This window comes from Heliangelus exortis, chromosome 10 (assembly GCF_036169615.1).
Source record: "Heliangelus exortis chromosome 10, bHelExo1.hap1, whole genome shotgun sequence".
Taxonomy (NCBI): domain Eukaryota; kingdom Metazoa; phylum Chordata; class Aves; order Apodiformes; family Trochilidae; genus Heliangelus; species Heliangelus exortis.
Window position 1 is genome coordinate 19,493,643 of NC_092431.1, and position 16,917 is coordinate 19,510,559.

Sequence of the window (16,917 nt, forward strand, 5' to 3'; positions counted from 1 at the left end):
CTATCTAATCACAGCAATATTAAACACAAAATATGGAAGCATGCAAAGGAAGCAAAAGCATGCAAAGGAAGCAAACAAAAAAACCTCAAAACAACACTATGTAAATACATAAGACTTCCTAGTTTCACAAACAAATCCCTTGGGGACTCTTCTCTTAAGCTTCTCTTAAATATTTACTTTTTAATTTTAAAATGAGAGGAATTAGCAATACTGTGATTTAAATATTAGTTAAAAATGAATGCATTAGCTGAGGTGATTCCCACACACAAACTACCTATGTCATCCAGCTATCACAAAAAAATTTAACTAAATTTAACCCAAATTTCATTTGGATGATAGAGCTACCTGCAACATTACAAAACAGATGTTTAATCACTATTTGCTTGCCTTCCCTCTTCCCACACTTACCAGATCCATACCATGGTAGCTGCTCTCTCTGGTGGATGCCTGATATAAATGGGTACACATGGAAGGAGAATCAGTCACATCATCTCTTGGCACCTGTCAGTATAAATAACCAGGTGTTATAGACTACAAGAGAATTAAATTCCAAACCATTCTTTTATTTGTATTGCAATGCAGTAATAATTGTAATGCTAGTACAGTAGCAGCAGCTACCAGGCATATATGAATAATAACAAACTTTGCAGTATTTATCCTAAAAAAAATTTCTCCTTTTAAAATCTATTGCTGTCTGTGTAGTTACAACCACGTTGCAATACCTCCTCGCTGAGTTCAGATCCTCAGTAAATAATCATGGCCATGGGGCTATAAATGATTTACAGTATACAGTCTCACTTTTACAGCCCCCAAACCAAACATTCACAGTCTGTAAGAACTGCAAATTGTCACTTCAGAGGAATGGCACATGTGGCAGCCAGGCTAACATCAGTCAGCCCCATTAATTATGACTTTTTATTTATTTAAAAATTTAGCCAGCTCACACAGATTGTCTCCAGGGAAACAGGTACAAAATAAGTATAGGACCATATTCATTTTGTCAGGATCATATTAAAATAATATGTGGGATGAGGCCAGCACTTTAGACCTTGTCTGAATCAGCAGCATCTGCCTAACTGGGAAATAGGCAGCTAGCCCTTTGCCTCTGCCCACCTATGTTTTTGGAAATAGCACTGTAAACAGCATTAGGCAGCTGCTGACAATGGCACAGCATATCTTACAGTTGTAGAATAATCATTTGATGGCTATCAAAACATATCCTCCCACAAGAAAAAGGAAAAGAGGTGAATGGCCATTAAAAAAAAATTAAAAAAAATTAGCACAAGGTGAAGCATCTGCCCTATCTACACAGACACTGCTTTGCTAAGAAAACAAAGGAAATAAATGAATGAATAAATACGTTAATTTCATAGAGAAAAAAAAGATGAAGCTTCATCTGGAAATCCAGCTAACTCTAAAGTCTGTTTCTAGTGGCAACAATTAATCAACAACGCATAGACCAACAATGCAGACTTTCCCTCCTCTGATTTTTAAGATCTTTTTTAATCTTTTAAAATGAATATATATTGATACTCAAGTTACTCCGTTCCTTTGTATGAATACACTGGTACCAGATGTATACACCTCTACTAAAACACTCAAACCTTTGATTGGAAAAAAAAAAAATAGCCTATTGTGCAGTGCAATAGAATACTTATTCCCACAGCTGCTCAGCTAATTACTCCTGCCTGATTGCCTTAAGGCACAAAACTCCCCACAAGTGCCATTTCTATACTTGGCAGATCAGAATTTCTACAGCAAAATGTGTAACTTAAAACTGAACACCTTTTCACAGCCAACGTATCAGCCAGAATGGTATCTACAAAAATGATTCCATCAGCACCTGAAACACCTGCAACACCCCAGCCCAAGGAAAGATTCATCCAGCTTTCTGCAAAACACTGTACTTTTTTGTCAGTTGATTCTTCCATTAAAACCACAACTTTTGAATGATTCCCAGCACCACTGATGGACAAACTCTAGACTTTTCAAGATTTATGTGAAGCCATGGTTACATATAAAAGAATTTTATGGCTGCCTACTGTCATTGTGCAATTTATGCCCTGTCTCCCAGTCTCCAATTTGATCTATTCACAGCACCAATTGTATTAAATTATGGTTACTCATAATTCAGTCTGCACCTGGCTGTAAAATCACAATTGTAAGGAAATGCTCTCATCCAATTTCTGAGTAGAAACCTTCTACAAAAATATAGGTACCTCCCAGGCAGCTCTGAGCTTCTGTTATTACATGGCCCAACATTTCTGTCACCAGACCTTGGTGATGTTTATGAGTTTAGTTATGAGCCTGTGCTGTTACCTGTCATGTAACATGGTATAACAGCATCTCAGATATCAATATGAAGATAAGTCAAGATGTCTGAGTCAGCTGGGACATAAAAGCCCTGGTCTTTTCATGATTTACTGTCTCTTAATGAGTGAAGGAACACTTTGATCCATTTGCATGATCATTGTTTGAATCAAATAGGAATGAAAAAAAATATCTGTATCTACCTTAATTGACAAAAACCATGCGAAAGAAATTGCTTACAAAACAATAGAATGTGTCCAAACATTGATTTGATGTTGTGATCCATGTACTGGCTGCAGAGAGGAAGAGAAGGTCATTAACATAATGACTCATTTGTGTAATAATTCAAATTTCAATCATAAGTCTATGTATGGTGCACACAGCTTGGAATACAGAATACTCTGCAAAAGATGTGCAGTCAGAAGAGTTAAAAAAATTATACATATAGACAGTTAGATGTCTATATATTTATATGGATGTGTATTTATATATAGGTAAGATTGGGCCTCAAATTCTCAAAGCAGAAATCTGCCTGGGAAGTAACTACCCCCCCATCAGCCACTGGGTGCAGGTAACTGCAGCTGACCTCAACCTCCTCACAAACTCCTTGGCTAGGTTGACATTTCTGTACCCTGAGAACAGACACACCACTGAACTGATGCTGGGTACTTACAGAGCTGTGTCAGCCCTGACTATCTATGTATCTACAGCATTCTCAGAGTCCACAGAAAATCCTGAAAAACCTTATCAATTGCTTTGTGACTTCTTGGATGGAAGAAATCCCTGTGCTTTTCTGCCTATTGTCCTGGAGACACACAAGACACCAGCGTATTTTCAGAGGTCTGTGTTGAAAAATCAAATACACCCTACTTCACATATTCTCTTTTACAATTTAAGCTTACAAATTATTAATGTTACGGTTCTTGAAAAGTCATTCTGGGCTGTATATTTATTAAGATGCTATTAAAAAGTACTGAAACACACTAACACAGCATGAAGAAATTCTTGGAGCTCTGTCTGAATGTAGATAAGACTGTACTGAAATAAAATTTTACCATGTCCCACTTTAGTAAGATAAAAATAAGGTTTTTTTGAGACATGTTGTCTCTGGATAGGAAAGAACTGTTGGCCTGCTAAAACTTGGCAGTATGTGGCACTAAAAATCAGCACTCTACATTAGTTTATTTAACTCACCCTAACTATGTGTGGGTCCCTTCACCCATTTTTCCAGATAGTCATGCATTAATAACCTTGCACTAGATTCACACAATTCCTTTTCCCCTGTGCTATGCCTCTAGATTATAGCATTAACACAAAGCATAAACTAAATTCAGACTTCCTCTGCCTACCTTTTGGAAACAATGACAGCAGGGATTAGAAAAGAAACAGCTTTCTTGAAAGTAAGCATCAATATCAAAAGAAAACCACTTAAAAATACTAAATCAAAACCAGCATGCTAATTTATTTACATGGTGTTTTTCTGCAGCTCTTCTTCAAAGTTAACTTTCTCTTAGATTTGAAAAGTCACAAATCCTTGGTGGCACAAACTGCCACCTCTCCTCCCCATCAGAGCTTTCTAGTAACTGTCTTTTCTTCTTTGCCTGACAACATACAAGGATATACATATACACACATTTTATATATATATATATATTTCCTGCAGTCATCACAAAATTGTCACACATAGCTATTTTTACTGTATTAAGAACTGTCCATGCTATTCCTAGAAAGTATCAGCTCTGTTTTCACCCCAGCACACTTACAGATATTAAATAAATACTGAGTATGTCTCAAAGTGAATTTACGAGTTTTTAAAAAATATTAATACAGGTACACATGAGGTTACAAGCATGTAACAATCATGTTACAGACATATAAATGATGCAAGCTCCTGGTAACACCTTTTGGGTGCTACAACAAATTTTTAATTTCCTTATGGAAACACTGACCAATTATTGGCTAACCTCTGTAACTGTATATCCTTGATACAAGGTATAATCAAAACATGACACTGTGTGACATGTTCCTATATGGTATGATTATTTTCTGAGCATTTCTTCTGCATCATGGTATTTCCCTGCCCAATTTATCACATTACTATTGTCCACTGCAAAACCATCAGCCTGGATGCTGAGCTCTTTCTGGTAGTGGCCATCCCCAATTCTTGTCACAGTAAATGAGACATGAGGTTGTCAGGAATTTACAGAGTAGGATCAACATCTGAAAGATACAAATCTGTTTGCTGCCTTGTGTATGATACCACTGGAGTCTTATAAAAAAAGAGATAAGGGTACAGAAAGCTATGGATTTACAGTTATCATAAAACAAACACAATGTTGTTGACTTTAAAAAAAAACCCAGCTCTTTGTTTTCTATCCTGCACCCTTACTAAAAAGGCAAGAAAAACAGATATCTACTGAGAAACACCTCAAACAACCATAGAGAAAAAATAACATGAAGTCGAGTCCAACAATCAATCACAGAGTAGCTCAGGTTGGAGAGGACTCATAAGGACTATCAAGTCCAACTTGCTGCTCCCTGAAGGATTACCTAAAACCAAACCTCATGGCTAAGAGCATCGCCCAGACACTCTGACAGGCAAGGGACAATGAAAAAGCAAAGCAAAAGCAAACCCATTCCTTTGCCTGGAAATATGCAAACTTCGTTTAAACTGCTGAGGTTTACTTCTGCCAGCCCAATCTCTGCTTTCTGCTCACAAGGTGTTCCCAGTTTTATTTTCTCTGCTTCTAAAATAACATCCTCTTTCCAGAAGCTCTATTTGCAACCCAGAAAATAAAAGCAAAGCAAAACATAACAAAGACACAAGTTTAACACCTTCAAATGTCACTGTTTCTGAAACAGAAATCAGGAATTTTGAGAATTCCTTCCCAAAAAGTATGTGACACTCATCCTATACCGTCTATTCTTTTTCTATAAAACTTTAGAATAAAAAGTTACATTTTCTGCTTGAAGTTGCATTTTGTGTTCAAACATCATTAAGTTCACTCAGTCCCTTGTCAGGATACTCAGAATTTAAAAATGGTGCCTTTGGCAAGAAAAGCAGAATAAACTGTTGGGTGTAAAAACAGGAGCTTCCAGAAGACACTGATCTGCAGCTGCAACAGCTAGGGAGCTTGCTGCCTGTGAAGTAGAGCTCTACAAAGCCCTTTTTCCAGATAGATTCAAGTGACTCAAAACAAGAGAAAAAATAAAGAAAAAAAGAGGTGAGGAGACTGACTTGTGCTTTTGGCACCTGCTTGCTTCCTGGGGTCTCCAAATGAAAACCCATATTGTTTTTGCTAATACATCTCTGAGCTGACAGAGGTGCAAGTTGTGAGCCACAGCTTGCATGCTGTGCTAGAGAATGGCAAAGCTCAATAAAAACAATTATTTCAAAGCCTAAATCTCATCTATTATTAAACCTGTGAAAAGAGTTTTAATTTCCTATGCAATTATATGGTGCAATTTAGGGAGGGGGGGGGAAAGAAGGCTCACTTTTGATCAAAAACTTGGTTTTCATATTTTATGGTTTGGATAGCTATGTACCTTGGGACCTAATTTGAAGCTCATATACTTCTGTTTCAGTCAGAATTTGAGTAAGTCTACTTAGCTATTTAATTATTCTATTTTTTCTCATAAAGAAAGTTAAATTATTAACATCTTGCATTTTGGAACACCACAAGCAAATGTTATTGTTTTATCCATGTGTAGGTATCTTGTAATTGTGTAGTAGCAAGGGATGATGAATGCATTTTGCAATGAAGTTGTACAATTACTTTGACTAATGCTTCTGTGTCACGTGTGACACAAATCAGATTTTCTATTACTATTATTTGTTTTCTACTTAGCAGTGATTATTAAACAATCCATAGCAATGACCACTTTCCTTTAAGAATACAGCATCAAGTTATATTCCTAGAGGGGACAAACTCACAGCAAATGGATCTTTGGAAAAGGAAAAACAAACCCAAAAGACTTCCTGTTCAAACACTCACAGGGTTTTGTTGCACAGTGACAGAAGCAGAATGTCCCAGAGGAGCTGAAGTCTCATCTGCAAGACTGCAGAAAAAAGAGCAGCTTCTGACATTTAGACCTCTTGTAACCCCTCTAAAATATGTTTTGTGTATCACTGTGGAATCAAAATTCTTTTATTCTGCTCATCTGTTTAAGAAAATAATTGGAGTTAACATTTCAGAGAAAAAATAGAATTTCCACCATTTACACAGGACTACATCTTTACCTTCCTCAGTACTCAGGGTCCAAATGTACTGTCACTTCAATTATATACAAAATAACACAACATTGAATAAAGATTCACAGAAATTCAGAAAGAAATGAAACCACTAGGTCCAAGGCCAAGTGAGAAATTATTAGCTCTCTCAGGTAGGGATGGTATTGATGGAGGTCAAGTAAAGGAAAGGGAAGCTCACACTGTGCCTGTGCCAGAGAGAAGACAAATCCCTGCAGATCACTTAGGAGGTCTTTAAGGACATGAAATGGATCTGGTTTTAGAAAGGGCTTACTAGAAGTATACAAAAGAAGCCAATGACAGTTGAGTTATTTACAGATGCATACATAAACACGTATGAATATATACATCCATCTCTATGTCTATATGTATCTATTTATATGTGAGAGAGAGAGATGGAGATAAAGAACAGATCTGGAAATCAATCTCTTGTTTCTTTCTTAAACTGAGAGAGAGTGAAAAAGAGATTGGTTTCCTAATGCATTTTCTAAAGCAGGACTCACTCTGGAAACAATCTGAGGTCCTGTGTAGCAGAACTCAATGAACAAGCTATCAAATTGACAAATTAGTTCATGTGAACCAAAATATATGTACGTTGTAATCTTAACCATTTATACAGGGTGCAGAAAAGAACACCACATAAAAGAACAAAATTAATGAACGTTAGCAAAAAATTTGTCAAATATTTCAAAATACAGTGAAGTAGAAGAACCCAATATTAATTGAGAGTTTTCCCAAGTTATTGTGTGTATGAGTAACTTAATGTATTATTCATCTTCTCTTTAACTAAAGGAAACACATCCAGGAGATTATATGGTCAAACTGTCCTCCTGGAAACACCTGTACAGTCTGTGCTGCCTTTGAAGTTCACCTACATTATACATCACCATGTTCGATAGTCTTTTAGAAGTATAACTGCTATCAAGGGTTTCTCCATGAAGGTGGAATTTAATTAAATATTCCCTCTCAAATATGCTGCTACAGCTCTGCTGTTTTCCATTGTTCCAGGCAGTTAACCTGTCTTCACTTTTTTTGTAATGGTAGTTTATCCTGGATGTTGCATAAAACCCTTCACCTGCCTGCCCCCCTAGTACAAGCACAGAAGAAGGAGTAGGACCTAGACCATTTTTTTCCAGGTTCCCTACACTAGAATAAACTAAAACTAAAAATAAATAAATTAGTGTTTCATCTACTATAACAACATGATTCTCAGTGACACATGTTCTCTTATCAGGCAGGGCTCCTACAAGGTATAGAAGTCAGCACAACACTGGAGAACACTGCACAAAAAGTCAAAATGAATGAAGGAGGAATAAAAAGAAATAAAGAATTCAAATCCTTCATTTCAAATACTATAAACACATTGCTTTTTGTGCTGCAGTATTCTGCATGTATTGTCATCATTCTATGATTTACATTTCCACAACTCAGATCTAAAAACCTGTTTAGCATTATTCTTCATTAAACTAATATGACAAAGAGTAGTTAAGCTTCTGCTATTTGGTGTTTATGCTGTATTCTTTTTCTGCATTGCCCACAACAAACTGGATCTTATTCAGTTATGAATTACTTTATTGATTGAATTAAATAGTACATGAATTTCATGTACAATACACATGGTTTATCCTTGCTGTCATATATTATTCCTCATTCTACTGAAAGGAGCTATTTAAAATAAGTAGGACCCTTACTTAATCACTGGCCTTTTTCTGGAAAATCACTACAGAGTAGCTGCTAGTGGAGTTCTCTCCCTAAAACAAAGACTTAATAAATTATTATGGAAAAGGTGTCCATTCATCAGGAACAAACATGTATTTTTATACTTATTTCCTTTAAAGAAAACAAACACTGCTATGTGCAACAGTGCAAGGAGTTGTGGTTTTTTTTTTCATGCTTTTTTCATGTTTTTTCAGTGTTAAAATTCAGTGGTGTAATCTGCAACGTAGCAGACCTCCTGAATATTTAGGATCCATGAAGTACATGACAGCACAATTAGTTGACAGTGCAAGACATAGAAGGTAACAGTGTTCTTGCACTTCTCAGGCATTTAGCCACCCAAAAGCTGGCTACTCCTTTCATACAAACAGTAAACACATGAAAATGTATTTGAAAGGCACCTCTGATCTCTGTTATAAAATTGTCTAGGCAAATACAAGAGCAAAAAGCCATTTCCTTCTGTGTAAAATAAAAAGCCACATATATGAAATGGATATATCTTCAGTCTATGACTATTTGCTCCTCTGCTTAATACTTTAGACATAAGATATAAGTAAAAGGTAAATCTACCTTTGAAACAAAGATGAAGGCTTCCAAAATATGCAGTCTGAATTCTTTTACCCAATGAATAAAAGACTAAATTCTTATTAAACATGAATACAGTGCAGATAGTTGTTTTACTCCCACCCTATACCTTTTGTGTTCTTTGAAACTAAATTGCAATTCCAAAAATCATTCAGATATACTTACTTTTTCTGAGACAAAAAAACCTGACTAGGTTTCTAGTTCCTTCTCAGACAGCTGTCCATTGGGAAAAAAATTACTACATAGCAGTAAAACTAAAATACCCAAGTGAAGTTTAGCAGAGCAAATCAGAGGAGCAATCAGAAAGCAAAATGAGGTTTCATTTCAGAAAACAAATTTGGCTAGAAAGAAATAAAAAGCTTAAAATATATGGCAATGTAACACATTACATATGGCAATGTAAGGCTTAATCTGTAGCCTTGAATCTTTCAGCTGCTTAAGTCTGGGCATGAACAAACAAGAGCAAAACTCCAAAAGCTCTAAAGTTATGAAATCTCAGCCTGCATCTAAACTATTACATCTCCAAGTCCTAAGACTTCAACTGAACCAAAGTGACCTGTAAGGAGACAAACCATCCTTTCAGTTACACTTTAACACTGATTTACTGGAGTAATGCATGAGCCAAGACAGAAGTGCAGGTTCTCTAATTTCACATACTTTGTCTAGATAGTTCTCACCATCTTTAAAAGAAGAAAAAAATAGAGCTATTTGAAACCTAATTCTTAGGGATATGAAACATAATTCTTACAGGTTAGTAGTCAGAGTGAGGGTGAAATTCATATGGCAGTGATTCCTTACTGAGTGTGTGATTACTTCAGTCTCCTACACAGCTGCTATAGCAAAGGAAAAAGAAGGCACTAAAAGAGAAGTCAGGGTCAGCTGCAGAAAAAAAAACCAAACAGATATCAGGGAGAGCTGAAGCAGAGAAATCTGAGCATCAAGCCTTAGTCTCGGAGAAAAAAGAAAATATTTGAATTAGAAAAGGCAACACTAGAAACCACTGGCAACAACTGCTTTTTGAAGATAGGTCAAAATCTTAAAGAAGTGGATAAAGATAATTGTATGTGTCATGTGATATAGGGGAACCTGATTAGTTATAGTTTGGGAAAAGGTGAAGGGGAGAGGATGCTTCAAAAAACCTGACTCATGAAAGATAGAGGACCTGATCCTTTCATATGGATGAAGAAAAATATCCCTGAAATATTTGAAATATACACAAATTTAATGTCAAATCTTCCAGGGCTCTCTCTTTTCTTGAAAATGCTACCAAAGCATGATTTATAGTGGACACCATTGCTAAGTTTGAGTAAAAATCACAGCAAAATTAAAACACAAGCTTATTGTTTTCTTTATAAAATATTACTAAGTGAAGGCCATTCCACATGGTTAAATATTCAAAGAGCCTTAAGAGATGCTCTTTCCCAGGATTTTCTCTTTGTTTTACTCATCAGTCTTGCTTAACTGAATACTACCTTATGAAATAAAGAGGCAGATGACATTTTAAAAAAAATAATGCTAAATATGAGGATTTATTGGAGAACGGCTTAACCTTGAAGTAGATCTGGCAGCCAAGGTTACTTTGCAGTTTCCCAAAACTATCCAATGTATTTCTTTTTTATGGCATTTCCTCAATTCTTCCTAGGTTAATAAGCCTTCATTTCTATGTTTTTCTGTTACTGTGTCATTCTTCTCCATGGTATGTTTTCCCCCACTCAAATTTTTGAGTTTTCTTGTTTGGTTTTGATTGTATGGCCTTGTAAGAACATTTTTCCATATGGAATCAAATCAGTATTTCTCAACATTTTCTTTCTAGTTTCTTTAGGAAAGTCACCTGGCACTGCTACACAAAACTTTCTACTCTTAATTATGCTATGTACCTATTATGAACCAAGACAGATAGGCAAGACACAGACAGATAACCAAGACACAGATATCCACACATGGAGAACTGGAAGAGATTCTGAACTGGAAAAGCTTGTAAAAAAGACAGCATCTATCCATGCCTTCTTTGACCAATCAATAAAATGTGAGAAATATGGTAGATGTATATTTTTTATATAAAATAAAACAAACTGAACATACACATTTGACCTCTTAAGAAAAATGACAACAAAAATATTCATTAGTAATAAACTTTGCAATTCTCTCTTCATTGAGTAAGCAATGGGCTATTTTTGTCATTTTGTAAATGACATTGAAATGGGAAGTCTGTCATTTTGCCAATAGGTTTTTCTGCTTTGATTAGAAAACAGCAGCTCATTAGCTCCTCTTCCTGTCTGTGTCCCCATCACCACTCTGAAGAATGCCAGCACTTGAAATAGGACAATTTTAATATTTTTTTTTTATTTCCAAACTCAAGTGCATTTTGCCTTTGGACTTTACACAAAATTAATTATAACTTTCCCTTCTAATCTCTAGTACATCATTAAGACTCTGAGAGACTGGGAATCTGTGTTCTCTAGCAAATGGCTAAATGCCAAGCACTAGTGGTATTTTAAAATGGAACTGAGTAAATGCAGCAAAATGCACTCTCCTTCTCTGGCATTTCTTCTTTGTTTCTGAGAAAATCCTCGAGAATGACTTTACTCACATTAACTTCTTCTCTGACTACAAAAGAAGAAAGTACTTTAATAGCACAGCTTTCAGGAGAGAGTGTATGGTACAACCCAAGAAGAGTATACATGGACACAGAGACACTTACCCAAGTGTTCTGGACAGTCAACTATTACCTAGAATTCCAGTCCCCAGTGTACCCTGACTTGCACATCTGCTTTCCACCTCTCACAAACAGTGGAGCAGGAATGAGCTCTGAAACATTGTCTCAGGATAAGTGGTTATTACAGAAGGGGGATGAAAAGAATGCCAAAGTTGAGGGCTCTTTACAGGGCTCTCCCCTGTAAATACTTGTTTTTGAAGAGAGCCACCACCTCAACTCATTTGCTCTGGGAAAAGCTGCTGCACTCCAGCATGAAGCTGTGATGCCTGAACTATCCCTAAGTCTTTTTGTGCTCTCCTTTTTCTGGTGCTGGGCTCTTAAATGAGGAGAAAACCAGGGATTGTTTAGAGAGGAATTATAACACAGGCCACAGCCTTGTTTAGCTTTATAACTAAAAGTCCCCACACAGAGGAGTGTGACATGATGGAAGGCTCTAGCACTTGACAACATTTTTTTCCTACACTCATCACTCTTTTTGCACTTTTATCAGAAGGAATTTGCAACTCCACAACATTCCAAAAAGTCCTCTTAAAATTGGTAAAATAGAAGCACATCATAGCCAAGATTAGCCACCTAAAAGCTGACACAGCTAGTAGATTTGGATGAACATTTAATACCTATTGATCACACAAAAGGATAAATGAGGATTGTGCATGACACTCAAAAAGCAATGGGGTTTAGAAGGGCCACAAGCCTTTTAAGCAAATAATTACTTATAAAAGGAATAAGCTTTTTTTAATTACCATTTCCCCCCCCAAAAAAGAACACAAAATCTGGCCAGATATCGATTCATTTATCAATGCCAAGAGATAGTCTTGAACACTTTTGAGCAATTTCTGTGCACATCTGTTGACCCTCTGTGTTCTTTATTCAGGTTAATAAAATTAAAACACAGCACAATTCAAATAAACTGAAGGAATAAGGAAAGGTTAATTGGAGCCCACTAATGAAATGGTTTCAACAGATTCTTCCTCACTTATAATTTTCATTTTTTAGCTATGTTCTCATTCCTCCTGATGATTTTCTGATCCCCTTCTAGGCCATAATGCTTCCACACACAGGCTATTAATACAGGAGTCTGCTATGTATTTTTCTCTCAGTACACTAAGAAGTATGGTGTTTTACAGCTTTTCTAATTATCTGTAAAGCTATCAGACAGATTCCCAGTCCTTCATTTAAAGAATTAGATGACTACAAGTAAAAATGAGTGCTTGTGCAACTTACACTGTCACATTTCACAATTCACATTCCTGGTAAGTGCATCAATCCTAAGGAGATAATTTATAGTGAGTGTTCTATAACCAGTTTTTCCTATCATTATGTGATAAACATTTGCAACTATTTGCATCCTTGATTTATTTATAATTTGCTTTGGTTGAAGAACCACATCTATGACAACTTCACATGCATATGCTGCTTTCCTGCCAAGTATAAGTCTTTGGCAGCAAAAAGGGACTGGTAAGATGTATCACTGCTAATATTCCTCATATTTTCACTCACAGTCAAGACAACTTTTATTCTTATTTAATATATAAATACTATTTTAAAATGGAACCTACTGATTTAAAAGGCCAGAGCTGAAGTCATCCTGAGTCACAGCTTCAAGTTGGGATTTTGAAGCTATTCTCAAGTGCAATTTTACAGATAGCTAAAGGCTCCCAAGACATCAGGAAATGCCCTTCATATCACTCAAAATGCAGTATGAGAGCAACTAGGCTCACATCAGTAGGTTGAAGATGCTACTTAATACTATAATTTGTGACTTGATGAGTGTTTTGATGGTTTCTGAATATTCTTGTGCATGAAAGAAGAGACTCAGACACATTTTTGTCCTTAGCTGGGCAACTCCACTTTGCCTGAACTCAAATTTTGATCAAAATATGATGTGAAACTAAGAAATAAAACAAGCACATAGCATGTAAGTTCTGAGATTAAGATACCATTCAGTTCCTGGAAAAATGCTCCTGTCTCAAGTCTATGACATGCATCAAATGTTAAGCATTCTGTTGCTTTTCTATTTACAGTGACATGAGGCTTCCTCATTGCTAAAAAGTTAAACTCTTTTTTTTTTCTTTGAAGAAGCAATCCTAAATCCTAGGCTTCCTTAAGTTGTCTCCTCCAGACAGTCTGGCAGTCTCCTCGCAGGAAAATCTCAAAAGTGCATAAAAATCATTCAAGCCAACATTTCATTGCCTAAGACCAATCCTATCCCTCACTAGAGAGTGCTGGCACCCTGAGCAGAATGTAACCTGTTCTGTTCTCCTCTGTCATTTTTTTTGCTACTTCAATCCAAACTAGAGCACTATTATAAAATGTAGCATCATAGATCATTGCAGGGAGTGCTAGAGTATTCTGTATATAACTACAGAAAACAAAAGTTTCAAGCAAGATATGACAAGAGGAAGAGAGTATGGAATAACATAATTCCTTAAATATAATCCTTAAATTAAAAAAAAATAACAATAAAATATAGTGCAAGATTTCTTTAAAGGCTTCATTTCATGAGACAAGGTGATCAGGCCCAGTCAGCATGGGTTTATGAAAGGCAGGTCCTGCTGGGTAACCTCATCTCCTTCTATGACAAGGTTTACATTGGATAGCAGGAAGAATTTCTTCACCAAAAGGATTCTCAGGCACTAGAGCAGGCTGCCCAGCAGTGTGATCATCACCCTGGGGGAATTTAAAATAAATGTAGATGGTTTATTGGTGGAAATGGCAGTTCTGGGTTAAAAGCTGGACCTGATGTGGTATATTCCAACCAAAAAATTCTGTGAGTCTAAACAATCCTCTGTGATTTTTCTTAAAATTAGTTGGAACTGTATTTATACTTGATATTGACAAATAGAAAAAAATGGCTTGCTTTCTACATTAATGACTTTTGCTGACATTACTGTCTATATTATTATTATTAGAATCTGTACTTTGATAGAAGCTTGATTCTCATTTTGTTATGTATTCCACCAATATAATGTACACAAACATCTCCTATTGCAAGAGCATGACTAATGAAGCAGAAATACACAGATTTCAATATATTGTGTAATTAGCTGCTCAAGTCTCTAATTATGATCAGTAAGCAAGTCGAGCAATCATTCATCTGTGCATTGAAATACAGTAAACACAGAGATTATTTTGAGCCCTTTTCCTACACATATAGAAGATAGAGAGGTTCTATACTTTTCAGTAATGTCATCTTCAGATTTCCACTGCTTATTAGAAAGCACAGTTACTAACAATAATGGCTAGGAAGAACCTAAGGTCAAAAATGTACAGATCTTCATCCTCCATCCCCTTTCCTTCCTGTTGCATACTGAGTTACTATTTATTTACACTCTCAAAATACAGATGCAAAAGCATCCACAAAACATGTGCATGTCCCTTTTGTATAGGAGGTTTTGTCTCAAGAAAGGGAAAGAAAATGAATTTTGGTACAAATTCAATTGTTACATGATTCATAAAATTCATTCATAAATTTAGGAAAAAGCTTTTCAAAACACAAACTTAAATAATGGAATAGCTCCAGATGCACCTTTCTGTGTCCAACCGTGAGCTAAATGGAGAGTTCAAGTAGCAGTTCAGTGTCTTACACATGTAAACTTTATTTTCTTAAATGTTATTAATGCCAGGAAAAAGCCTAAATCCATTTGGTTACGTGTATAGCTTACAAATTGTTCTGTAATCTTTGTCTGGTTCTTACTTCTTCAGACATGCATACTTTTTCTTTTCCCCTTTGAGTTGTCCCTAACTATTGGAAACAAGGAACGAATGCCTTTTCTTTTGAGAAAAAGTAAGAAATTTGGATAATAGCAGTCAGTGCTGAACTCTTATTCTTCTGTGCTAGATAGTTGTGAAAAGATTAAATGCAGTTAATTCAACAAAAAGAGAATGTGAGAGTTCCTTAGAAATCTTCATTCGGACTTTTCATGATTATGAAGTTGACATAATCACATTTAGTGAAAACAAATCTGTTTAGAGCAGATTTTGAGCCCCAAAAGAAATATATCACAGTGATGAATAAAAGCATCTGAAACAAGGTAAGCACATCATTATCTGATCATCGATGTCACCATCATTTGAGCGAATTTAAATTATATGCAGTAAATGATCTAGGTGACTCTGCTCTTCAGATAGGATCTCTGAAAGAATCAAATTAATGAAGTCCTGGATGGTCTCAAAGTCAACAAACACAGCATCCCTTTCACAATGACATATGCTGAGACTTATTGATTAATTCCCTTATTGTGAACACTTGTGGCTCATTTTTCTCCATGGCTTAATAAATTATGCATATTGATCACTGCATACGTGTGAGTGCTGCACATAACAGAAATGCTCAGGCTATCAAGAGGGTACATTTTACACTTCGTAAGTGTAATACAGAAGAGGTTTATTAAGAGTAAAAAATTAATGGCCTGACAGTACAGGATTGTTCCCTTCAGTACTGTGGCATTTCAGAATATGTTATGCAACCCAATTACCCAAGTGCAAAGTGACAGAAGTATCATCATTTCCCCTTGGGAGATTATTCCTCATACTTAACTGACAAGAATTGCTTTTATCTCTGACATTAAACCCATTTTTCCTCCTCTTCTTTAATGCATTCAGGCTTTAATATTTGAGTTTTGAAAAGAACCATTTTCCATCAGTGATTTTACACTTTCAATAATTGTAACCTTTCTGTATGTTTCCTCTATTGCTGTTTGGTCCTATTGTGAAAATTCAGTCCCAGACCTCTTTCCGTGGTGGGTTGTCACTGTGATCTGCATCCAGGAACCAAAAACTGTTCTACCTCTAAATTTCTTCAGAGCTTGTGGAGTGTTAAAAAAATATTTTTGTTATTGTTTTTTGTTTTAAATCTACTTTGGGTTATTAGTAGCTCTTTCTGGTTGTTGCTCTTCTCTGAGAGACTGAGGAAGGATGTTTGTTTTCAGTTGAGTAAATAAATCAAGTATTTGTCTGTTATGTTTTCATCATTTCATGTTTTCAAATCTATAATTACTTCCAACTCTGAAAGGGAACCAAAGTCTTCAAGCTTTGCATATACTTATCAATGTTCTTTTCAATATTAGTTAATTGTTCCTCAAGTTTTCACTTACTTTCTAATTTCCATTTTACAACTGAACTCCTAAAGTTTATATGCCTTTATTGGCACTACTATTTTCTTGGCACTACTCATTACATCTTTTGAGGAAAAGCACTTGAGCGTTATGCTCTGTATTTTTCTATATATTATTACCTGACTATTGGCTTTTTTTCTTTTTCTTGCACCTGCCTGGTCCATGTAGGGATATTGTAGATGACATAAAAACCCATTCCAAAAAAACCCACAGCAAAACAATCA

The 16,917-nt window shown here is 35.8% G+C and overlaps 1 long non-coding RNA gene across 1 annotated transcript in view; it reads right to left on the minus strand.

The window, feature by feature from the left end:
• Window positions 1-402: 402 nt before the first annotated feature.
• LOC139800246 (uncharacterized) overlaps window positions 403-16,917 on the minus strand; it is a 97,016-nt gene continuing 80,501 nt past the window's right edge. The window contains exon 5 of the long non-coding RNA XR_011727677.1: window positions 403-501. This is a non-coding gene — a long non-coding RNA (uncharacterized lncRNA). The remainder of the gene's footprint in view (window positions 502-16,917) is intronic.